This window comes from Hyla sarda, unplaced genomic scaffold (genome assembly GCF_029499605.1).
Source record: "Hyla sarda isolate aHylSar1 unplaced genomic scaffold, aHylSar1.hap1 scaffold_2143, whole genome shotgun sequence".
NCBI classification, from domain to species: Eukaryota; Metazoa; Chordata; class Amphibia; order Anura; family Hylidae; genus Hyla; species Hyla sarda.
The window spans coordinates 23,056-48,213 of NW_026608810.1; the positions used below are offsets into that span (position 1 = coordinate 23,056).

The window sequence follows — 25,158 nt, forward strand, 5'->3', positions numbered from 1 at the left end:
TAGGTGCACAATAGCATAGCCTAACCCTCTGTACTTTGGTCTATATTGATGCGGGACATAGACAGCCAGCTGATGACCAATCCATTAGTGCAATGGATGGCTGGAAGCATTTGTCTTTGCCTTTGCAATACCACAGAAGCAATGCATGGTCAATGTACAGCAATGACACACCTGTGTGAACAGCCAGGAGACCCCCCCCCCCCCATGTTATGTTACATAGTTACATAGTTAGTACGGTCGAAAAAAGACATATGTCCATCACGTTCAACCAGGGAATTAAGGGGTAGGGGTGTGGCGCGATATTGGGGAAGGGATGAGATTTTATATTTCTTCATAAGCATTAATCTTATTTTGTCAATTAGGAACATTCAGCACCCACCCGCTATCAAGGCAGCTGCCTATCATGTCATGCCCTACCTGCACAGGTGTGCTGGCTACTCAAATGATCCAATTAAGGAGGCCATTTAGTCAGCAGCAGCAGAAGTCCTGTGCCTGGACGCTCCAACAGGGGCCAGACACAAGCAGAAGCAGAAGCAGCAGAAGCAGCAGCAGCACCACCTTTTGTTTATTGGCTGCAGCAGCAGCAAGGCCCACAGGGCTGGCTAGCTGGCTAGCCAGCAAGCAGGTAGCAATGAAAGTAGGAATCTTTCTTTTTAACCCTGTAAGGGGGTGGTGCACTGTACCCGAAGATACTGCCATATCGGGTCAATGCATAGGGCGACGGAAGCAAGCTTCGAAATCGGCCCCCGTTCTCAAAAATCCATTTAATATATGGTCCCCAGATAGGGGACGTATCAGATATTAAACTGATAAGAACAGATACTACACTTGATCTTAGCCAAAAGGCCGAGAAGCGATAACCGTGAAAGGGGCGGGCCCAACAAGGTCCCCTTCATGGGCACTATCACTGCTTGCTGTCAGGGAGGCTGCCAGACAATTTTCCATGCACACTCTGGGCTGGGGGGCAGTCAACCACCAGTACACACAGCAGAACCTAAACCCATACCATTATTGCTAAGCAGCAAGACAGGGGCCCATTGCACTCCCACGGGGCCTTTTTAAATGCAATCCATAACCCGGATTTGCCAGGAACCCTTCTTACTCCTCCTACTTGCATGTGACACTGGGCTTAGGATCTGCATAGGAAACACACACACAAGCACACACCTACCTTTGTTGCCTGCAGATGCCTCCTTGGCTGTCCCCAAACGGTATCAAACCAACACCCACGGGAAGCTGTAAGCATAGAGGACATGCCTGCACCCCATTGGACTTACCTGTGTGGGTTAAATCCGGGTTATTTGACAACCTATGGCGGTGATGGTTCTGCTCAGGCAGAGCAGTGCTGATGCTCCTCATAAAGCTGTCGCTGCTGTGAAGGTTCTAGGTGACATCACAAATCCCTTTGGTTACATACACAACAAAGCTGGGTTGTTGTTGTTTACACTCTGCAAGGCCTGTGGAAGTGAGTGACATCATAGCACTGTAGTTCTGAGGGTTCAAGATGGATGCAACAATCTCCTGTTGCTTCTATGAAGGCCGTAATAGACGACATCACCAAACAGCTCCATAGTCACATACACAGCAAAGGAGAGATGTTGTTTACACCTAGTGATGTCAGTGGTATTGAGTGACATCACAGCACAGTGCTAAGGCTCCTGGGCCTGGACACAGCAGCGGCTGCAATATCTCAACGGAGAATACGTTTATATCTATGTGTGTGTGTGCGCATATATATATATATATATATATATATATATATATATATATATATTTCTCCGCCGAAATCACTTTTAAACCCATTTCCACCTTTTTTTCCCTTCTCTTCCTCTTACTTTTTTTTCACGTTTTTTTACGTTTTTCTCCTTTTCGCCTCTTTTCTGGGCGTATTATTCTTCTTTTTCTTCTTTTTTTTCGTCTAATGCATACCCCATCAGTGCAGCAATGCTTATTCAATACCGCCAGCAGATGGAGACACTGGGGGATAATTTTCTAAGGATTTATACTGATTTTTCCTGTCTGAATTTGTCGCACAGAAAGTTGCAGGCCAAATATGTGTGACATTTCTGCGACTTTAGCTTCTAGAGCATTTTTACAACATTATACATAGGTGCTGAATACATAAAAAGCGACTGTTCAGCGACAGACAAGTCGCATCGGCTGAAAGTAGGCCAGAATGTCAGTCCATGTTGGAGCAGGTTTAGATACAGTCTAAAGCATAGATCTCAAAGTCTGTGCACAGAATTTAGCAAGGGCCTCGCACCTTCTGATGCATCAGGTAGGTGCACAATAGCATAGCCTAACCCTCTGTACTTTGGTCTATATTGATGCGGGACATAGACAGCCAGCTGATGACCAATCCATTAGTGCAATGGATGGCTGGAAGCATTTGTCTTTGCCTTTGCAATACCACAGAAGCAATGCATGGTCAATGTACAGCAATGACACACCTGTGTGAACAGCCAGGAGACCCCCCCCCCCCCCCATGTTATGTTACATAGTTACATAGTTAGTACGGTCGAAAAAAGACATATGTCCATCACGTTCAACCAGGGAATTAAGGGGTAGGGGTGTGGCGCGATATTGGGGAAGGGATGAGATTTTATATTTCTTCATAAGCATTAATCTTATTTTGTCAATTAGGAACATTCAGCACCCACCCGCTATCAAGGCAGCTGCCTATCATGTCATGCCCTACCTGCACAGGTGTGCTGGCTACTCAAATGATCCAATTAAGGAGGCCATTTAGTCAGCAGCAGCAGAAGTCCTGTGCCTGGACGCTCCAACAGGGGCCAGACACAAGCAGAAGCAGAAGCAGCAGAAGCAGCAGCAGCACCACCTTTTGTTTATTGGCTGCAGCAGCAGCAAGGCCCACAGGGCTGGCTAGCTGGCTAGCCAGCAAGCAGGTAGCAATGAAAGTAGGAATCTTTCTTTTTAACCCTGTAAGGGGGTGGTGCACTGTACCCGAAGATACTGCCATATCGGGTCAATGCATAGGGCGACGGAAGCAAGCTTCGAAATCGGCCCCCGTTCTCAAAAATCCATTTAATATATGGTCCCCAGATAGGGGATGTATCAGATATTAAACTGATAAGAACAGATACTACACTTGATCTTAGCCAAAAGGCCGAGAAGCGATAACCGTGAAAGGGGCGGGCCCAACAAGGTCCCCTTCATGGGCACTATCACTGCTTGCTGTCAGGGAGGCTGCCAGACAATTTTCCATGCACACTCTGGGCTGGGGGGCAGTCAACCACCAGTACACACAGCAGAACCTAAACCCATACCATTATTGCTAAGCAGCAAGACAGGGGCCCATTGCACTCCCACGGGGCCTTTTTAAATGCAATCCATAACCCGGATTTGCCAGGAACCCTTCTTACTCCTCCTACTTGCATGTGACACTGGGCTTAGGATCTGCATAGGAAACACACACACAAGCACACACCTACCTTTGTTGCCTGCAGATGCCTCCTTGGCTGTCCCCAAACGGTATCAAACCAACACCCACGGGAAGCTGTAAGCATAGAGGACATGCCTGCACCCCATTGGACTTACCTGTGTGGGTTAAATCCGGGTTATTTGACAACCTATGGCGGTGATGGTTCTGCTCAGGCAGAGCAGTGCTGATGCTCCTCATAAAGCTGTCGCTGCTGTGAAGGTTCTAGGTGACATCACAAATCCCTTTGGTTACATACACAACAAAGCTGGGTTGTTGTTGTTTACACTCTGCAAGGCCTGTGGAAGTGAGTGACATCATAGCACTGTAGTTCTGAGGGTTCAAGATGGATGCAACAATCTCCTGTTGCTTCTATGAAGGCCGTAATAGACGACATCACCAAACAGCTCCATAGTCACATACACAGCAAAGGAGAGATGTTGTTTACACCTAGTGATGTCAGTGGTATTGAGTGACATCACAGCACAGTGCTAAGGCTCCTGGGCCTGGACACAGCAGCGGCTGCAATATCTCAACGGAGAATACGTTTATATCTATGTGTGTGTGTGCGCATATATATATATATATATATATATATATATATATATATATATATATTCTCCGCCGAAATCACTTTTAAACCCATTTCCACCTTTTTTTCCCTTCTCTTCCTCTTACTTTTTTTTCACGTTTTTTTACGTTTTTCTCCTTTTCGCCTCTTTTCTGGGCGTATTATTCTTCTTTTTCTTCTTTTTTTTCGTCTAATGCATACCCCATCAGTGCAGCAATGCTTATTCAATACCGCCAGCAGATGGAGACACTGGGGGATAATTTTCTAAGGATTTATACTGATTTTTCCTGTCTGAATTTGTCGCACAGAAAGTTGCAGGCCAAATATGTGTGACATTTCTGCGACTTTAGCTTCTAGAGCATTTTTACAACATTATACATAGGTGCTGAATACATAAAAAGCGACTGTTCAGCGACAGACAAGTCGCATCGGCTGAAAGTAGGCCAGAATGTCAGTCCATGTTGGAGCAGGTTTAGATACAGTCTAAAGCATAGATCTCAAAGTCTGTGCACAGAATTTAGCAAGGGCCTCGCACCTTCTGATGCATCAGGTAGGTGCACAATAGCATAGCCTAACCCTCTGTACTTTGGTCTATATTGATGCGGGACATAGACAGCCAGCTGATGACCAATCCATTAGTGCAATGGATGGCTGGAAGCATTTGTCTTTGCCTTTGCAATACCACAGAAGCAATGCATGGTCAATGTACAGCAATGACACACCTGTGTGAACAGCCAGGAGACCCCCCCCCCCCCCCATGTTATGTTACATAGTTACATAGTTAGTACGGTCGAAAAAAGACATATGTCCATCACGTTCAACCAGGGAATTAAGGGGTAGGGGTGTGGCGCGATATTGGGGAAGGGATGAGATTTTATATTTCTTCATAAGCATTAATCTTATTTTGTCAATTAGGAACATTCAGCACCCACCCGCTATCAAGGCAGCTGCCTATCATGTCATGCCCTACCTGCACAGGTGTGCTGGCTACTCAAATGATCCAATTAAGGAGGCCATTTAGTCAGCAGCAGCAGAAGTCCTGTGCCTGGACGCTCCAACAGGGGCCAGACACAAGCAGAAGCAGAAGCAGCAGAAGCAGCAGCAGCACCACCTTTTGTTTATTGGCTGCAGCAGCAGCAAGGCCCACAGGGCTGGCTAGCTGGCTAGCCAGCAAGCAGGTAGCAATGAAAGTAGGAATCTTTCTTTTTAACCCTGTAAGGGGGTGGTGCACTGTACCCGAAGATACTGCCATATCGGGTCAATGCATAGGGCGACGGAAGCAAGCTTCGAAATCGGCCCCCGTTCTCAAAAATCCATTTAATATATGGTCCCCAGATAGGGGACGTATCAGATATTAAACTGATAAGAACAGATACTACACTTGATCTTAGCCAAAAGGCCGAGAAGCGATAACCGTGAAAGGGGCGGGCCCAACAAGGTCCCCTTCATGGGCACTATCACTGCTTGCTGTCAGGGAGGCTGCCAGACAATTTTCCATGCACACTCTGGGCTGGGGGGCAGTCAACCACCAGTACACACAGCAGAACCTAAACCCATACCATTATTGCTAAGCAGCAAGACAGGGGCCCATTGCACTCCCACGGGGCCTTTTTAAATGCAATCCATAACCCGGATTTGCCAGGAACCCTTCTTACTCCTCCTACTTGCATGTGACACTGGGCTTAGGATCTGCATAGGAAACACACACACAAGCACACACCTACCTTTGTTGCCTGCAGATGCCTCCTTGGCTGTCCCCAAACGGTATCAAACCAACACCCACGGGAAGCTGTAAGCATAGAGGACATGCCTGCACCCCATTGGACTTACCTGTGTGGGTTAAATCCGGGTTATTTGACAACCTATGGCGGTGATGGTTCTGCTCAGGCAGAGCAGTGCTGATGCTCCTCATAAAGCTGTCGCTGCTGTGAAGGTTCTAGGTGACATCACAAATCCCTTTGGTTACATACACAACAAAGCTGGGTTGTTGTTGTTTACACTCTGCAAGGCCTGTGGAAGTGAGTGACATCATAGCACTGTAGTTCTGAGGGTTCAAGATGGATGCAACAATCTCCTGTTGCTTCTATGAAGGCCGTAATAGACGACATCACCAAACAGCTCCATAGTCACATACACAGCAAAGGAGAGATGTTGTTTACACCTAGTGATGTCAGTGGTATTGAGTGACATCACAGCACAGTGCTAAGGCTCCTGGGCCTGGACACAGCAGCGGCTGCAATATCTCAACGGAGAATACGTTTATATCTATGTGTGTGTGTGCGCATATATATATATATATATATATATATATATATATATATATATATTTCTCCGCCGAAATCACTTTTAAACCCATTTCCACCTTTTTTTCCCTTCTCTTCCTCTTACTTTTTTTTCACGTTTTTTTACGTTATTCTCCTTTTCGCCTCTTTTCTGGGCGTATTATTCTTCTTTTTCTTCTTTTTTTTCGTCTAATGCATACCCCATCAGTGCAGCAATGCTTATTCAATACCGCCAGCAGATGGAGACACTGGGGGATAATTTTCTAAGGATTTATACTGATTTTTCCTGTCTGAATTTGTCGCACAGAAAGTTGCAGGCCAAATATGTGTGACATTTCTGCGACTTTAGCTTCTAGAGCATTTTTACAACATTATACATAGGTGCTGAATACATAAAAAGCGACTGTTCAGCGACAGACAAGTCGCATCGGCTGAAAGTAGGCCAGAATGTCAGTCCATGTTGGAGCAGGTTTAGATACAGTCTAAAGCATAGATCTCAAAGTCTGTGCACAGAATTTAGCAAGGGCCTCGCACCTTCTGATGCATCAGGTAGGTGCACAATAGCATAGCCTAACCCTCTGTACTTTGGTCTATATTGATGCGGGACATAGACAGCCAGCTGATGACCAATCCATTAGTGCAATGGATGGCTGGAAGCATTTGTCTTTGCCTTTGCAATACCACAGAAGCAATGCATGGTCAATGTACAGCAATGACACACCTGTGTGAACAGCCAGGAGACCCCCCCCCCCCCATGTTATGTTACATAGTTACATAGTTAGTACGGTCGAAAAAAGACATATGTCCATCACGTTCAACCAGGGAATTAAGGGGTAGGGGTGTGGCGCGATATTGGGGAAGGGATGAGATTTTATATTTCTTCATAAGCATTAATCTTATTTTGTCAATTAGGAACATTCAGCACCCACCCGCTATCAAGGCAGCTGCCTATCATGTCATGCCCTACCTGCACAGGTGTGCTGGCTACTCAAATGATCCAATTAAGGAGGCCATTTAGTCAGCAGCAGCAGAAGTCCTGTGCCTGGACGCTCCAACAGGGGCCAGACACAAGCAGAAGCAGAAGCAGCAGAAGCAGCAGCAGCACCACCTTTTGTTTATTGGCTGCAGCAGCAGCAAGGCCCACAGGGCTGGCTAGCTGGCTAGCCAGCAAGCAGGTAGCAATGAAAGTAGGAATCTTTCTTTTTAACCCTGTAAGGGGGTGGTGCACTGTACCCGAAGATACTGCCATATCGGGTCAATGCATAGGGCGACGGAAGCAAGCTTCGAAATCGGCCCCCGTTCTCAAAAATCCATTTAATATATGGTCCCCAGATAGGGGACGTATCAGATATTAAACTGATAAGAACAGATACTACACTTGATCTTAGCCAAAAGGCCGAGAAGCGATAACCGTGAAAGGGGCGGGCCCAACAAGGTCCCCTTCATGGGCACTATCACTGCTTGCTGTCAGGGAGGCTGCCAGACAATTTTCCATGCACACTCTGGGCTGGGGGGCAGTCAACCACCAGTACACACAGCAGAACCTAAACCCATACCATTATTGCTAAGCAGCAAGACAGGGGCCCATTGCACTCCCACGGGGCCTTTTTAAATGCAATCCATAACCCGGATTTGCCAGGAACCCTTCTTACTCCTCCTACTTGCATGTGACACTGGGCTTAGGATCTGCATAGGAAACACACACACAAGCACACACCTACCTTTGTTGCCTGCAGATGCCTCCTTGGCTGTCCCCAAACGGTATCAAACCAACACCCACGGGAAGCTGTAAGCATAGAGGACATGCCTGCACCCCATTGGACTTACCTGTGTGGGTTAAATCCGGGTTATTTGACAACCTATGGCGGTGATGGTTCTGCTCAGGCAGAGCAGTGCTGATGCTCCTCATAAAGCTGTCGCTGCTGTGAAGGTTCTAGGTGACATCACAAATCCCTTTGGTTACATACACAACAAAGCTGGGTTGTTGTTGTTTACACTCTGCAAGGCCTGTGGAAGTGAGTGACATCATAGCACTGTAGTTCTGAGGGTTCAAGATGGATGCAACAATCTCCTGTTGCTTCTATGAAGGCCGTAATAGACGACATCACCAAACAGCTCCATAGTCACATACACAGCAAAGGAGAGATGTTGTTTACACCTAGTGATGTCAGTGGTATTGAGTGACATCACAGCACAGTGCTAAGGCTCCTGGGCCTGGACACAGCAGCGGCTGCAATATCTCAACGGAGAATACGTTTATATCTATGTGTGTGTGTGCGCATATATATATATATATATATATATATATATATATATATATATTTCTCCGCCGAAATCACTTTTAAACCCATTTCCACCTTTTTTTCCCTTCTCTTCCTCTTACTTTTTTTTCACGTTTTTTTACGTTTTTCTCCTTTTCGCCTCTTTTCTGGGCGTATTATTCTTCTTTTTCTTCTTTTTTTTCGTCTAATGCATACCCCATCAGTGCAGCAATGCTTATTCAATACCGCCAGCAGATAGAGACACTGGGGGATAATTTTCTAAGGATTTATACTGATTTTTCCTGTCTGAATTTGTCGCACAGAAAGTTGCAGGCCAAATATGTGTGACATTTCTGCGACTTTAGCTTCTAGAGCATTTTTACAACATTATACATAGGTGCTGAATACATAAAAAGCGACTGTTCAGCGACAGACAAGTCGCATCGGCTGAAAGTAGGCCAGAATGTCAGTCCATGTTGGAGCAGGTTTAGATACAGTCTAAAGCATAGATCTCAAAGTCTGTGCACAGAATTTAGCAAGGGCCTCGCACCTTCTGATGCATCAGGTAGGTGCACAATAGCATAGCCTAACCCTCTGTACTTTGGTCTATATTGATGCGGGACATAGACAGCCAGCTGATGACCAATCCATTAGTGCAATGGATGGCTGGAAGCATTTGTCTTTGCCTTTGCAATACCACAGAAGCAATGCATGGTCAATGTACAGCAATGACACACCTGTGTGAACAGCCAGGAGACCCCCCCCCCCCATGTTATGTTACATAGTTACATAGTTAGTACGGTCGAAAAAAGACATATGTCCATCACGTTCAACCAGGGAATTAAGGGGTAGGGGTGTGGCGCGATATTGGGGAAGGGATGAGATTTTATATTTCTTCATAAGCATTAATCTTATTTTGTCAATTAGGAACATTCAGCACCCACCCGCTATCAAGGCAGCTGCCTATCATGTCATGCCCTACCTGCACAGGTGTGCTGGCTACTCAAATGATCCAATTAAGGAGGCCATTTAGTCAGCAGCAGCAGAAGTCCTGTGCCTGGACGCTCCAACAGGGGCCAGACACAAGCAGAAGCAGAAGCAGCAGAAGCAGCAGCAGCACCACCTTTTGTTTATTGGCTGCAGCAGCAGCAAGGCCCACAGGGCTGGCTAGCTGGCTAGCCAGCAAGCAGGTAGCAATGAAAGTAGGAATCTTTCTTTTTAACCCTGTAAGGGGGTGGTGCACTGTACCCGAAGATACTGCCATATCGGGTCAATGCATAGGGCGACGGAAGCAAGCTTCGAAATCGGCCCCCGTTCTCAAAAATCCATTTAATATATGGTCCCCAGATAGGGGACGTATCAGATATTAAACTGATAAGAACAGATACTACACTTGATCTTAGCCAAAAGGCCGAGAAGCGATAACCGTGAAAGGGGCGGGCCCAACAAGGTCCCCTTCATGGGCACTATCACTGCTTGCTGTCAGGGAGGCTGCCAGACAATTTTCCATGCACACTCTGGGCTGGGGGGCAGTCAACCACCAGTACACACAGCAGAACCTAAACCCATACCATTATTGCTAAGCAGCAAGACAGGGGCCCATTGCACTCCCACGGGGCCTTTTTAAATGCAATCCATAACCCGGATTTGCCAGGAACCCTTCTTACTCCTCCTACTTGCATGTGACACTGGGCTTAGGATCTGCATAGGAAACACACACACAAGCACACACCTACCTTTGTTGCCTGCAGATGCCTCCTTGGCTGTCCCCAAACGGTATCAAACCAACACCCACGGGAAGCTGTAAGCATAGAGGACATGCCTGCACCCCATTGGACTTACCTGTGTGGGTTAAATCCGGGTTATTTGACAACCTATGGCGGTGATGGTTCTGCTCAGGCAGAGCAGTGCTGATGCTCCTCATAAAGCTGTCGCTGCTGTGAAGGTTCTAGGTGACATCACAAATCCCTTTGGTTACATACACAACAAAGCTGGGTTGTTGTTGTTTACACTCTGCAAGGCCTGTGGAAGTGAGTGACATCATAGCACTGTAGTTCTGAGGGTTCAAGATGGATGCAACAATCTCCTGTTGCTTCTATGAAGGCCGTAATAGACGACATCACCAAACAGCTCCATAGTCACATACACAGCAAAGGAGAGATGTTGTTTACACCTAGTGATGTCAGTGGTATTGAGTGACATCACAGCACAGTGCTAAGGCTCCTGGGCCTGGACACAGCAGCGGCTGCAATATCTCAACGGAGAATACGTTTATATCTATGTGTGTGTGTGCGCATATATATATATATATATATATATATATATATATATATATATATATATTATCTACATATAATATATATATTATAAACCCATTTCCATTTTTCCCTTCTCTTCCTCTTACTTTTTTTTCACGTTTTTTTACGTTTTTCTCCTTTTCGCCTCTTTTCTGGGCGTATTATTCTTCTTTTTCTTCTTTTTTTTCGTCTAATGCATACCCCATCAGTGCAGCAATGCTTATTCAATACCGCCAGCAGATGGAGACACTGGGGGATAATTTTCTAAGGATTTATACTGATTTTTCCTGTCTGAATTTGTCGCACAGAAAGTTGCAGGCCAAATATGTGTGACATTTCTGCGACTTTAGCTTCTAGAGCATTTTTACAACATTATACATAGGTGCTGAATACATAAAAAGCGACTGTTCAGCGACAGACAAGTCGCATCGGCTGAAAGTAGGCCAGAATGTCAGTCCATGTTGGAGCAGGTTTAGATACAGTCTAAAGCATAGATCTCAAAGTCTGTGCACAGAATTTAGCAAGGGCCTCGCACCTTCTGATGCATCAGGTAGGTGCACAATAGCATAGCCTAACCCTCTGTACTTTGGTCTATATTGATGCGGGACATAGACAGCCAGCTGATGACCAATCCATTAGTGCAATGGATGGCTGGAAGCATTTGTCTTTGCCTTTGCAATACCACAGAAGCAATGCATGGTCAATGTACAGCAATGACACACCTGTGTGAACAGCCAGGAGACCCCCCCCCCCCCCCATGTTATGTTACATAGTTACATAGTTAGTACGGTCGAAAAAAGACATATGTCCATCACGTTCAACCAGGGAATTAAGGGGTAGGGGTGTGGCGCGATATTGGGGAAGGGATGAGATTTTATATTTCTTCATAAGCATTAATCTTATTTTGTCAATTAGGAACATTCAGCACCCACCCGCTATCAAGGCAGCTGCCTATCATGTCATGCCCTACCTGCACAGGTGTGCTGGCTACTCAAATGATCCAATTAAGGAGGCCATTTAGTCAGCAGCAGCAGAAGTCCTGTGCCTGGACGCTCCAACAGGGGCCAGACACAAGCAGAAGCAGAAGCAGCAGAAGCAGCAGCAGCACCACCTTTTGTTTATTGGCTGCAGCAGCAGCAAGGCCCACAGGGCTGGCTAGCTGGCTAGCCAGCAAGCAGGTAGCAATGAAAGTAGGAATCTTTCTTTTTAACCCTGTAAGGGGGTGGTGCACTGTACCCGAAGATACTGCCATATCGGGTCAATGCATAGGGCGACGGAAGCAAGCTTCGAAATCGGCCCCCGTTCTCAAAAATCCATTTAATATATGGTCCCCAGATAGGGGACGTATCAGATATTAAACTGATAAGAACAGATACTACACTTGATCTTAGCCAAAAGGCCGAGAAGCGATAACCGTGAAAGGGGCGGGCCCAACAAGGTCCCCTTCATGGGCACTATCACTGCTTGCTGTCAGGGAGGCTGCCAGACAATTTTCCATGCACACTCTGGGCTGGGGGGCAGTCAACCACCAGTACACACAGCAGAACCTAAACCCATACCATTATTGCTAAGCAGCAAGACAGGGGCCCATTGCACTCCCACGGGGCCTTTTTAAATGCAATCCATAACCCGGATTTGCCAGGAACCCTTCTTACTCCTCCTACTTGCATGTGACACTGGGCTTAGGATCTGCATAGGAAACACACACACAAGCACACACCTACCTTTGTTGCCTGCAGATGCCTCCTTGGCTGTCCCCAAACGGTATCAAACCAACACCCACGGGAAGCTGTAAGCATAGAGGACATGCCTGCACCCCATTGGACTTACCTGTGTGGGTTAAATCCGGGTTATTTGACAACCTATGGCGGTGATGGTTCTGCTCAGGCAGAGCAGTGCTGATGCTCCTCATAAAGCTGTCGCTGCTGTGAAGGTTCTAGGTGACATCACAAATCCCTTTGGTTACATACACAACAAAGCTGGGTTGTTGTTGTTTACACTCTGCAAGGCCTGTGGAAGTGAGTGACATCATAGCACTGTAGTTCTGAGGGTTCAAGATGGATGCAACAATCTCCTGTTGCTTCTATGAAGGCCGTAATAGACGACATCACCAAACAGCTCCATAGTCACATACACAGCAAAGGAGAGATGTTGTTTACACCTAGTGATGTCAGTGGTATTGAGTGACATCACAGCACAGTGCTAAGGCTCCTGGGCCTGGACACAGCAGCGGCTGCAATATCTCAACGGAGAATACGTTTATATCTATGTGTGTGTGTGCGCATATATATATATATATATATATATATATATATATATATATATATATATTTCTCCGCCGAAATCACTTTTAAACCCATTTCCACCTTTTTTTCCCTTCTCTTCCTCTTACTTTTTTTTCACGTTTTTTTACGTTTTTCTCCTTTTCGCCTCTTTTCTGGGCGTATTATTCTTCTTTTTCTTCTTTTTTTTCGTCTAATGCATACCCCATCAGTGCAGCAATGCTTATTCAATACCGCCAGCAGATGGAGACACTGGGGGATAATTTTCTAAGGATTTATACTGATTTTTCCTGTCTGAATTTGTCGCACAGAAAGTTGCAGGCCAAATATGTGTGACATTTCTGCGACTTTAGCTTCTAGAGCATTTTTACAACATTATACATAGGTGCTGAATACATAAAAAGCGACTGTTCAGCGACAGACAAGTCGCATCGGCTGAAAGTAGGCCAGAATGTCAGTCCATGTTGGAGCAGGTTTAGATACAGTCTAAAGCATAGATCTCAAAGTCTGTGCACAGAATTTAGCAAGGGCCTCGCACCTTCTGATGCATCAGGTAGGTGCACAATAGCATAGCCTAACCCTCTGTACTTTGGTCTATATTGATGCGGGACATAGACAGCCAGCTGATGACCAATCCATTAGTGCAATGGATGGCTGGAAGCATTTGTCTTTGCCTTTGCAATACCACAGAAGCAATGCATGGTCAATGTACAGCAATGACACACCTGTGTGAACAGCCAGGAGACCCCCCCCCCCCCATGTTATGTTACATAGTTACATAGTTAGTACGGTCGAAAAAAGACATATGTCCATCACGTTCAACCAGGGAATTAAGGGGTAGGGGTGTGGCGCGATATTGGGGAAGGGATGAGATTTTATATTTCTTCATAAGCATTAATCTTATTTTGTCAATTAGGAACATTCAGCACCCACCCGCTATCAAGGCAGCTGCCTATCATGTCATGCCCTACCTGCACAGGTGTGCTGGCTACTCAAATGATCCAATTAAGGAGGCCATTTAGTCAGCAGCAGCAGAAGTCCTGTGCCTGGACGCTCCAACAGGGGCCAGACACAAGCAGAAGCAGAAGCAGCAGAAGCAGCAGCAGCACCACCTTTTGTTTATTGGCTGCAGCAGCAGCAAGGCCCACAGGGCTGGCTAGCTGGCTAGCCAGCAAGCAGGTAGCAATGAAAGTAGGAATCTTTCTTTTTAACCCTGTAAGGGGGTGGTGCACTGTACCCGAAGATACTGCCATATCGGGTCAATGCATAGGGCGACGGAAGCAAGCTTCGAAATCGGCCCCCGTTCTCAAAAATCCATTTAATATATGGTCCCCAGATAGGGGACGTATCAGATATTAAACTGATAAGAACAGATACTACACTTGATCTTAGCCAAAAGGCCGAGAAGCGATAACCGTGAAAGGGGCGGGCCCAACAAGGTCCCCTTCATGGGCACTATCACTGCTTGCTGTCAGGGAGGCTGCCAGACAATTTTCCATGCACACTCTGGGCTGGGGGGCAGTCAACCACCAGTACACACAGCAGAACCTAAACCCATACCATTATTGCTAAGCAGCAAGACAGGGGCCCATTGCACTCCCACGGGGCCTTTTTAAATGCAATCCATAACCCGGATTTGCCAGGAACCCTTCTTACTCCTCCTACTTGCATGTGACACTGGGCTTAGGATCTGCATAGGAAACACACACACAAGCACACACCTACCTTTGTTGCCTGCAGATGCCTCCTTGGCTGTCCCCAAACGGTATCAAACCAACACCCACGGGAAGCTGTAAGCATAGAGGACATGCCTGCACCCCATTGGACTTACCTGTGTGGGTTAAATCCGGGTTATTTGACAACCTATGGCGGTGATGGTTCTGCTCAGGCAGAGCAGTGCTGATGCTCCTCATAAAGCTGTCGCTGCTGTGAAGGTTCTAGGTGACATCACAAATCCCTTTGGTTACATACACAACAAAGCTGGGTTGTTGTTGTTTACACTCTGCAAGGCCTGTGGAAGTGAGTGACATCATAGCACTGTAGTTCTGAGGGTTCAAGATGGATGCAACAATCTCCTGTTGCTTCTATGAAGGCCGTAATAGACGACATCACCAAACAGCTCCATAGTCACATACACAGCAAAGGAGAGATGTTGTTTACACCTAGTGATGTCAGTGGTATTGAGTGACATCACAGCACAGTGCTAAGGCTCCTGGGCCTGGACACAGCAGCGGCTGCAATATCTCAACGGAGAATACGTTTATATCTATGTGTGTGTGTGCGCATATATATATATATATATATATATATATATATATATATATATTCTCCGCCGAAATCACTTTTAAACCCATTTCCACCTTTTTTTCCCTTCTCTTCCTCTTACTTTTTTTTCACGTTTTTTTACGTTTTTCTCCTTTTCGCCTCTTTACTGGGCGTATTATTCTTCTTTTTCTTCTTTTTTTTCGTCTAATGCATACCCCATCAGTGCAGCAATGCTTATTCAATACCGCCAGCAGATGGAGACACTGGGGGATAATTTTCTAAGGATTTATACTGATTTTTCCTGTCTGAATTTGTCGCACAGAAAGTTGCAGGCCAAATATGTGTGACATTTCTGCGACTTTAGCTTCTAGAGCATTTTTACAACATTATACATAGGTGCTGAATACATAAAAAGCGACTGTTCAGCGACAGACAAGTCGCATCGGCTGAAAGTAGGCCAGAATGTCAGTCCATGTTGGAGCAGGTTTAGATACAGTCTAAAGCATAGATCTCAAAGTCTGTGCACAGAATTTAGCAAGGGCCTCGCACCTTCTGATGCATCAGGTAGGTGCACAATAGCATAGCCTAACCCTCTGTACTTTGGTCTATATTGATGCGGGACATAGACAGCCAGCTGATGACCAATCCATTAGTGCAATGGATGGCTGGAAGCATTTGTCTTTGCCTTTGCAATACCACAGAAGCAATGCATGGTCAATGTACAGCAATGACACACCTGTGTGAACAGCCAGGAGACCCCCCCCCCCCCATGTTATGTTACATAGTTACATAGTTAGTACGGTCGAAAAAAGACATATGTCCATCACGTTCAACCAGGGAATTAAGGGGTAGGGGTGTGGCGCGATATTGGGGAAGGGATGAGATTTTATATTTCTTCATAAGCATTAATCTTATTTTGTCAATTAGGAACATTCAGCACCCACCCGCTATCAAGGCAGCTGCCTATCATGTCATGCCCTACCTGCACAGGTGTGCTGGCTACTCAAATGATCCAATTAAGGAGGCCATTTAGTCAGCAGCAGCAGAAGTCCTGTGCCTGGACGCTCCAACAGGGGCCAGACACAAGCAGAAGCAGAAGCAGCAGAAGCAGCAGCAGCACCACCTTTTGTTTATTGGCTGCAGCAGCAGCAAGGCCCACAGGGCTGGCTAGCTGGCTAGCCAGCAAGCAGGTAGCAATGAAAGTAGGAATCTTTCTTTTTAACCCTGTAAGGGGGTGGTGCACTGTACCCGAAGATACTGCCATATCGGGTCAATGCATAGGGCGACGGAAGCAAGCTTCGAAATCGGCCCCCGTTCTCAAAAATCCATTTAATATATGGTCCCCAGATAGGGGACGTATCAGATATTAAACTGATAAGAACAGATACTACACTTGATCTTAGCCAAAAGGCCGAGAAGCGATAACCGTGAAAGGGGCGGGCCCAACAAGGTCCCCTTCATGGGCACTATCACTGCTTGCTGTCAGGGAGGCTGCCAGACAATTTTCCATGCACACTCTGGGCTGGGGGGCAGTCAACCACCAGTACACACAGCAGAACCTAAACCCATACCATTATTGCTAAGCAGCAAGACAGGGGCCCATTGCACTCCCACGGGGCCTTTTTAAATGCAATCCATAACCCGGATTTGCCAGGAACCCTTCTTACTCCTCCTACTTGCATGTGACACTGGGCTTAGGATCTGCATAGGAAACACACACACAAGCACACACCTACCTTTGTTGGCTGCAGATGCCTCCTTGGCTGTCCCCAAACGGTATCAAACCAACACCCACGGGAAGCTGTAAGCATAGAGGACATGCCTGCACCCCATTGGACTTACCTGTGTGGGTTAAATCCGGGTTATTTGACAACCTATGGCGGTGATGGTTCTGCTCAGGCAGAGCAGTGCTGATGCTCCTCATAAAGCTGTCGCTGCTGTGAAGGTTCTAGGTGACATCACAAATCCCTTTGGTTACATACACAACAAAGCTGGGTTGTTGTTGTTTACACTCTGCAAGGCCTGTGGAAGTGAGTGACATCATAGCACTGTAGTTCTGAGGGTTCAAGATGGATGCAACAATCTCCTGTTGCTTCTATGAAGGCCGTAATAGACGACATCACCAAACAGCTCCATAGTCACATACACATCAAAGGAGAGATGTTGTTTACACCTAGTGATGTCAGTGGTATTGAGTGACATCACAGCACAGTGCTAAGGCTCCTGGGCCTGGACACAGCAGCGGCTGCAATATCTCAACGGAGAATACGTTTATATCTATGTGTGTGTGTGCGCATATATATATATATATATATATATATATATATATATATATATATATATATATTTCTCCGCCGAAATCACTTTTAAACCCATTTCCACCTTTTTTTCCCTTCTCTTCCTCTTACTTTTTTTTCACGTTTTTTTACGTTTTTCTCCTTTTCGCCTCTTTTCTGGGCGTATTATTCTTCTTTTTCTTCTTTTTTTTCGTCTAATGCATACCCCATCAGTGCAGCAATGCTTATTCAATACCGCCAGCAGATGGAGACACTGGGGGATAATTTTCTAAGGATTTATACTGATTTTTCCTGTCTGAATTTGTCGCACAGAAAGTTGCAGGCCAAATATGTGTGACATTTCTGCGACTTTAGCTTCTAGAGCATTTTTACAACATTATACATAGGTGCTGAATACATAAAAAGCGACTGTTCAGCGACAGACAAGTCGCATCGGCTGAAAGTAGGCCAGAATGTCAGTCCATGTTGGAGCAGGTTTAGATACAGTCTAAAGCACAGATCTCAAAGTCTGTGCACAGAATTTAGCAAGGGCCTCGCACCTTCTGATGCATCAGGTAGGTGCACAATAGCATAGCCTAACCCTCTGTACTTTGGTCTATATTGATGCGGGACATAGACAGCCAGCTGATGACCAATCCATTAGTGCAATGGATGGCTGGAAGCATTTGTCTTTGCCTTTGCAATACCACAGAAGCAATGCATGGTCAATGTACAGCAATGACACACCTGTGTGAACAGCCAGGAGACCCCCCCCCCCCCATGTTATGTTACATAGTTACATAGTTAGTACGGTCGAAAAAAGACATATGTCCATCACGTTCAACCAGGGAATTAAGGGGTAGGGGTGTGGCGCGATATTGGGGAAGGGATGAGATTTTATATTTCTTCATAAGCATTAATCTTATTTTGTCAATTAGGAACATTCAGCACCCACCCGCTATCAAGGCAGCTGCCTATCATGTCATGCCCTACCTGCACAGGTGTGCTGGCTACTCAAATGATCCAATTAAGGAGGCCATTTAGTCAGCAGCAGCAGAAGTCCTGTGCCTGGACGCTCCAACAGGGGCCAGACACAAGCAGAAGCAGCAGCAGCACCACCTTTTGTTTATTGGCTGCAGCAGCAGCAAGGCCCACAGGGCTGGCTAGCTGGCTAGCCAGCAAGCAGGTAGCAATGAAAGTAGGAATCTTTCTTTTTAACCCTGTAAGGGGGTGGTGCACTGTACCCGAAGATACTGCCATATCGGGTCAATGCATAGGGCGACGGAAGCAAGCTTCGAAATCGGCCCCCGTTCTCAAAAATCCATTTAATATATGGTCCCCAGATAGGGGACGTATCAGATATTAAACTGATAAGAACAGATACTACACTTGATCTTAGCCAAAAGGCCGAGAAGCGATAACCGTGAAAGGGGCGGGCCCAACAAGGTCCCCTTCATGGGCACTATCACTGCTTGCTGTCAGGGAGGCTGCCAGACAATTTTCCATGCACACTCTGGGCTGGGGGGCAGTCAACCACCAGTACACACAGCAGAACCTAAACCCATACCATTATTGCTAAGCAGCAAGACAGGGGCCCATTGCACTCCCACGGGGCCTTTTTAAATGCAATCCATAACCCGGATTTGCCAGGAACCCTTCTTACTCCTCCTACTTGCATGTGACACTGGGCTTAGGATCTGCATAGGAAACACACACACAAGCACACACCTACCTTTGTTGCCTGCAGATGCCTCCTTGGCTGTCCCCAAACGGTATCAAACCAACACCCACGGGAAGCTGTAAGCATAGAGGACATGCCTGCACCCCATTGGACTTACCTGTGTGGGTTAAATCCGGGTTATTTGACAACCTATGGCGGTGATGGTTCTGCTCAGGCAGAGCAGTGCTGATGCTCCTCATAAAGCTGTCGCTGCTGTGAAGGTTCTAGGTGACATCACAAATCCCTTTGGTTACATACACAACAAAGCTGGGTTGTTGTTGTTTACACTCTGCAAGGCCTGTGGAAGTGAGTGACATCATAGCACTGTAGTTCTGAGGGTTCAAGATGGATGCAACAATCTCCTGTTGCTTCTATGAAGGCCGTAATAGACGACATCACCAAACAGCTCCATAGTCACATACACAGCAAAGGAGAGATGTTGTTTACACCTAGTGATGTCAGTGGTATTGAGTGACATCACAGCACAGTGCTAAGGCTCCTGGGCCTGGACACAGCAGCGGCTGCAATATCTCAACGGAGAATACGTTTATATCTATGTGTGTGTGTGCGCATATATATATATATATATATATATATATATATATATATATTTCTCCGCCGAAATCACTTTTAAACCCATTTCCACCTTTTTTTCCCTTCTCTTCCTCTTACTTTTTTTTCACGTTTTTTTACGTTTTTCTCCTTTTCGCCTCTTTTCTGGGCGTATTATTCTTCTTTTTCTTCTTTTTTTTCGTCTAATGCATACCCCATCAGTGCAGCAATGCTTATTCAATACCGCCAGCAGATGGAGACACTGGGGGATAATTTTCTAAGGATTTATACTGATTTTTCCTGTCTGAATTTGTCGCACAGAAAGTTGCAGGCCAAATATGTGTGACATTTCTGCGACTTTAGCTTCTAGAGCATTTTTACAACATTATACATAGGTGCTGAATACATAAAAAGCGACTGTTCAGCGACAGACAAGTCGCATCGGCTGAAAGTAGGCCAGAATGTCAGTCCATGTTGGAGCAGGTTTAGATACAGTCTAAAGCATAGATCTCAAAGTCTGTGCACAGAATTTAGCAAGGGCCTCGCACCTTCTGATGCATCAGGTAGGTGCACAATAGCATAGCCTAACCCTCTGTACTTTGGTCTATATTGATGCGGGACATAGACAGCCAGCTGATGACCAATCCATTAGTGCAATGGATGGCTGGAAGCATTTGTCTTTGCCTTTGCAATACCACAGAAGCAATGCATGGTCAATGTACAGCAATGACACACCTGTGTGAACAGCCAGGAGACCCCCCCCCCCCCCATGTTATGTTACATAGTTACATAGTTAGTACGGTCGAAAAAAGACATATGTCCATCACGTTCAACCAGGGAATTAAGGGGTAGGGGTGTGGCGCGATATTGGGGAAGGGATGAGATTTTATATTTCTTCATAAGCATTAATCTTATTTTGTCAATTAGGAACATTCAGCACCCACCCGCTATCAAGGCAGCTGCCTATCATGTCATGCCCTACCTGCACAGGTGTGCTGGCTACTCAAATGATCCAATTAAGGAGGCCATTTAGTCAGCAGCAGCAGAAGTCCTGTGCCTGGACGCTCCAACAGGGGCCAGACACAAGCAGAAGCAGAAGCAGCAGAAGCACCACCTTTTGTTTATTGGCTGCAGCAGCAGCAAGGCCCACAGGGCTGGCTAGCTGGCTAGCCAGCAAGCAGGTAGCAATGAAAGTAGGAATCTTTCTTTTTAACCCTGTAAGGGGGTGGTGCACTGTACCCGAAGATACTGCCATATCGGGTCAATGCATAGGGCGACGGAAGCAAGCTTCGAAATCGGCCCCCGTTCTCAAAAATCCATTTAATATATGGTCCCCAGATAGGGGACGTATCAGATATTAAACTGATAAGAACAGATACTACACTTGATCTTAGCCAAAAGGCCGAGAAGCGATAACCGTGAAAGGGGCGGGCCCAACAAGGTCCCCTTCATGGGCACTATCACTGCTTGCTGTCAGGGAGGCTGCCAGACAATTTTCCATGCACACTCTGGGCTGGGGGGCAGTCAACCACCAGTACACACAGCAGAACCTAAACCCATACCATTATTGCTAAGCAGCAAGACAGGGGCCCATTGCACTCCCACGGGGCCTTTTTAAATGCAATCCATAACCCGGATTTGCCAGGAACCCTTCTTACTCCTCCTACTTGCATGTGACACTGGGCTTAGGATCTGCATAGGAAACACACACACAAGCACACACCTACCTTTGTTGCCTGCAGATGCCTCCTTGGCTGTCCCCAAACGGTATCAAACCAACACCCACGGGAAGCTGTAAGCATAGAGGACATGCCTGCACCCCATTGGACTTACCTGTGTGGGTTAAATCCGGGTTATTTGACAACCTATGGCGGTGATGGTTCTGCTCAGGCAGAGCAGTGCTGATGCTCCTCATAAAGCTGTCGCTGCTGTGAAGGTTCTAGGTGACATCACAAATCCCTTTGGTTACATACACAACAAAGCTGGGTTGTTGTTGTTTACACTCTGCAAGGCCTGTGGAAGTGAGTGACATCATAGCACTGTAGTTCTGAGGGTTCAAGATGGATGCAACAATCTCCTGTTGCTTCTATGAAGGCCGTAATAGACGACATCACCAAACAGCTCCATAGTCACATACACAGCAAAGGAGAGATGTTGTTTACACCTAGTGATGTCAGTGGTATTGAGTGACATCACAGCACAGTGCTAAGGCTCCTGGGCCTGGACACAGCAGCGGCTGCAATATCTCAACGGAGAATACGTTTATATCTATGTGTGTGTGTGCGCATATATATATATATATATATATATATATATATATATATATATATATATATTTCTCCGCCGAAATCACTTTTAAACCCATTTCCACCTTTTTTTCCCTTCTCTTCCTCTTACTTTTTTTTCACGTTTTTTTACGTTTTTCTCCTTTTCGCCTCTTTTCTGGGCGTATTATTCTTCTTTTTCTTCTTTTTTTTCGTCTAATGCATACCCCATCAGTGCAGCAATGCTTATTCAATACCGCCAGCAGATGGAGACACTGGGGGATAATTTTCTAAGGATTTATACTGATTTTTCCTGTCTGAATTTGTCGCACAGAAAGTTGCAGGCCAAATATGTGTGACATTTCTGCGACTTTAGCTTCTAGAGCATTTTTACAACATTATACATAGGTGCTGAATACATAAAAAGCGACTGTTCAGCGACAGACAAGTCGCATCGGCTGAAAGTAGGCCAGAATGTCAGTCCATGTTGGAGCAGGTTTAGATACAGTCTAAAGCATAGATCTCAAAGTCTGTGCACAGAATTTAGCAAGGGCCTCGCACCTTCTGATGCATCAGGTAGGTGCACAATAGCATAGCCTAACCCTCTGTACTTTGGTCTATATTGATGCGGGACATAGACAGCCAGCTGATGACCAATCCATTAGTGCAATGGATGGCTGGAAGCATTTGTCTTTGCCTTTGCAATACCACAGAAGCAATGCATGGTCAATGTACAGCAATGACACACCTGTGTGAACAGCCAGGAGACCCCCCCCCCCCCCATGTTATGTTACATAGTTACATAGTTAGTACGGTCGAAAAAAGACATATGTCCATCACGTTCAACCAGGGAATTAAGGGGTAGGGGTGTGGCGCGATATTGGGGAAGGGATGAGATTTTATATTTCTTCATAAGCATTAATCTTATTTTGTCAATTAGGAACATTCAGCACCCACCCGCTATCAAGGCAGCTGCCTATCATGTCATGCCCTACCTGCACAGGTGTGCTGGCTACTCAAATGATCCAATTAAGGAGGCCATTTAGTCAGCAGCAGCAGAAGTCCTGTGCCTGGACGCTCCAACAGGGGCCAGACACAAGCAGAAGCAGAAGCAGCAGAAGCAGCAGCAGCACCACCTTTTGTTTATTGGCTGCAGCAGCAGCAAGGCCCACAGGGCTGGCTAGCTGGCTAGCCAGCAAGCAGGTAGCAATGAAAGTAGGAATCTTTCTTTTTAACCCTGTAAGGGGGTGGTGCACTGTACCCGAAGATACTGCCATATCGGGTCAATGCATAGGGCGACGGAAGCAAGCTTCGAAATCGGCCCCCGTTCTCAAAAATCCATTTAATATATGGTCCCCAGATAGGGGACGTATCAGATATTAAACTGATAAGAACAGATACTACACTTGATCTTAGCCAAAAGGCCGAGAAGCGATAACCGTGAAAGGGGCGGGCCCAACAAGGTCCCCTTCATGGGCACTATCACTGCTTGCTGTCAGGGAGGCTGCCAGACAATTTTCCATGCACACTCTGGGCTGGGGGGCAGTCAACCACCAGTACACACAGCAGAACCTAAACCCATACCATTATTGCTAAGCAGCAAGACAGGGGCCCATTGCACTCCCACGGGGCCTTTTTAAATGCAATCCATAACCCGGATTTGCCAGGAACCCTTCTTACTCCTCCTACTTGCATGTGACACTGGGCTTAGGATCTGCATAGGAAACACACACACAAGCACACACCTACCTTTGTTGGCTGCAGATGCCTCCTTGGCTGTCCCCAAACGGTATCAAACCAACACCCACGGGAAGCTGTAAGCATAGAGGACATGCCTGCACCCCATTGGACTTACCTGTGTGGGTTAAATCCGGGTTATTTGACAACCTATGGCGGTGATGGTTCTGCTCAGGCAGAGCAGTGCTGATGCTCCTCATAAAGCTGTCGCTGCTGTGAAGGTTCTAGGTGACATCACAAATCCCTTTGGTTACATACACAACAAAGCTGGGTTGTTGTTGTTTACACTCTGCAAGGCCTGTGGAAGTGAGTGACATCATAGCACTGTAGTTCTGAGGGTTCAAGATGGATGCAACAATCTCCTGTTGCTTCTATGAAGGCCGTAATAGACGACATCACCAAACAGCTCCATAGTCACATACACAGCAAAGGAGAGATGTTGTTTACACCTAGTGATGTCAGTGGTATTGAGTGACATCACAGCACAGTGCTAAGGCTCCTGGGCCTGGACACAGCAGCGGCTGCAATATCTCAACGGAGAATACGTTTATATCTATGTGTGTGTGTGCGCATATATATATATATATATATATATATATATATATATATATATATATATTTCTCCGCCGAAATCACTTTTAAACCCATTTCCACCTTTTTTTCCCTTCTCTTCCTCTTACTTTTTTTTCACGTTTTTTTACGTTTTTCTCCTTTTCGCCTCTTTTCTGGGCGTATTATTCTTCTTTTTCTTCTTTTTTTTCGTCTAATGCATACCCCATCAGTGCAGCAATGCTTATTCAATACCGCCAGCAGATGGAGACACTGGGGGATAATTTTCTAAGGATTTATACTGATTTTTCCTGTCTGAATTTGTCGCACAGAAAGTTGCAGGCCAAATATGTGTGACATTTCTGCGACTTTAGCTTCTAGAGCATTTTTACAACATTATACATAGGTGCTGAATACATAAAAAGCGACTGTTCAGCGACAGACAAGTCGCATCGGCTGAAAGTAGGCCAGAATGTCAGTCCATGTTGGAGCAGGTTTAGATACAGTCTAAAGCATAGATCTCAAAGTCTGTGCACAGAATTTAGCAAGGGCCTCGCACCTTCTGATGCATCAGGTAGGTGCACAATAGCATAGCCTAACCCTCTGTACTTTGGTCTATATTGATGCGGGACATAGACAGCCAGCTGATGACCAATCCATTAG

The 25,158-nt window shown here is 46.1% G+C and overlaps 11 non-coding genes across 11 annotated transcripts; all 11 read right to left on the minus strand.

The window, feature by feature from the left end:
- Positions 1-667: 667 nt before the first annotated feature.
- LOC130319601 (U2 spliceosomal RNA) lies at positions 668-858 on the minus strand. Its single transcript, XR_008865754.1, has one exon. It is a non-coding gene; the product is annotated as a U2 spliceosomal RNA (small nuclear RNA).
- Positions 859-2,948: 2,090 nt separating this feature from the next.
- Positions 2,949-3,139, minus strand: LOC130319615 (U2 spliceosomal RNA). Its single transcript, XR_008865767.1, has one exon. It is a non-coding gene; the product is annotated as a U2 spliceosomal RNA (small nuclear RNA).
- A 2,091-nt stretch (positions 3,140-5,230) lies between these two features.
- LOC130319602 (U2 spliceosomal RNA) lies at positions 5,231-5,421 on the minus strand. Its single transcript, XR_008865755.1, has one exon. It is a non-coding gene; the product is annotated as a U2 spliceosomal RNA (small nuclear RNA).
- Positions 5,422-7,509: 2,088 nt separating this feature from the next.
- On the minus strand, positions 7,510-7,700 carry LOC130319603 (U2 spliceosomal RNA). Its single transcript, XR_008865756.1, has one exon. It is a non-coding gene; the product is annotated as a U2 spliceosomal RNA (small nuclear RNA).
- A 2,085-nt stretch (positions 7,701-9,785) lies between these two features.
- LOC130319604 (U2 spliceosomal RNA) lies at positions 9,786-9,976 on the minus strand. The gene has a single exon (XR_008865757.1). It is a non-coding gene; the product is annotated as a U2 spliceosomal RNA (small nuclear RNA).
- A 2,094-nt stretch (positions 9,977-12,070) lies between these two features.
- Positions 12,071-12,261, minus strand: LOC130319606 (U2 spliceosomal RNA). Its single transcript, XR_008865758.1, has one exon. It is a non-coding gene; the product is annotated as a U2 spliceosomal RNA (small nuclear RNA).
- A 2,092-nt stretch (positions 12,262-14,353) lies between these two features.
- LOC130319607 (U2 spliceosomal RNA) lies at positions 14,354-14,544 on the minus strand. The gene has a single exon (XR_008865759.1). It is a non-coding gene; the product is annotated as a U2 spliceosomal RNA (small nuclear RNA).
- Positions 14,545-16,629: 2,085 nt separating this feature from the next.
- LOC130319609 (U2 spliceosomal RNA) lies at positions 16,630-16,820 on the minus strand. The gene has a single exon (XR_008865761.1). It is a non-coding gene; the product is annotated as a U2 spliceosomal RNA (small nuclear RNA).
- A 2,081-nt stretch (positions 16,821-18,901) lies between these two features.
- Positions 18,902-19,092, minus strand: LOC130319610 (U2 spliceosomal RNA). The gene has a single exon (XR_008865762.1). It is a non-coding gene; the product is annotated as a U2 spliceosomal RNA (small nuclear RNA).
- Positions 19,093-21,168: 2,076 nt separating this feature from the next.
- Positions 21,169-21,359, minus strand: LOC130319611 (U2 spliceosomal RNA). Its single transcript, XR_008865763.1, has one exon. It is a non-coding gene; the product is annotated as a U2 spliceosomal RNA (small nuclear RNA).
- A 2,095-nt stretch (positions 21,360-23,454) lies between these two features.
- On the minus strand, positions 23,455-23,645 carry LOC130319612 (U2 spliceosomal RNA). The gene has a single exon (XR_008865764.1). It is a non-coding gene; the product is annotated as a U2 spliceosomal RNA (small nuclear RNA).
- Between the last annotated feature and the right edge of the window lie 1,513 nt (positions 23,646-25,158).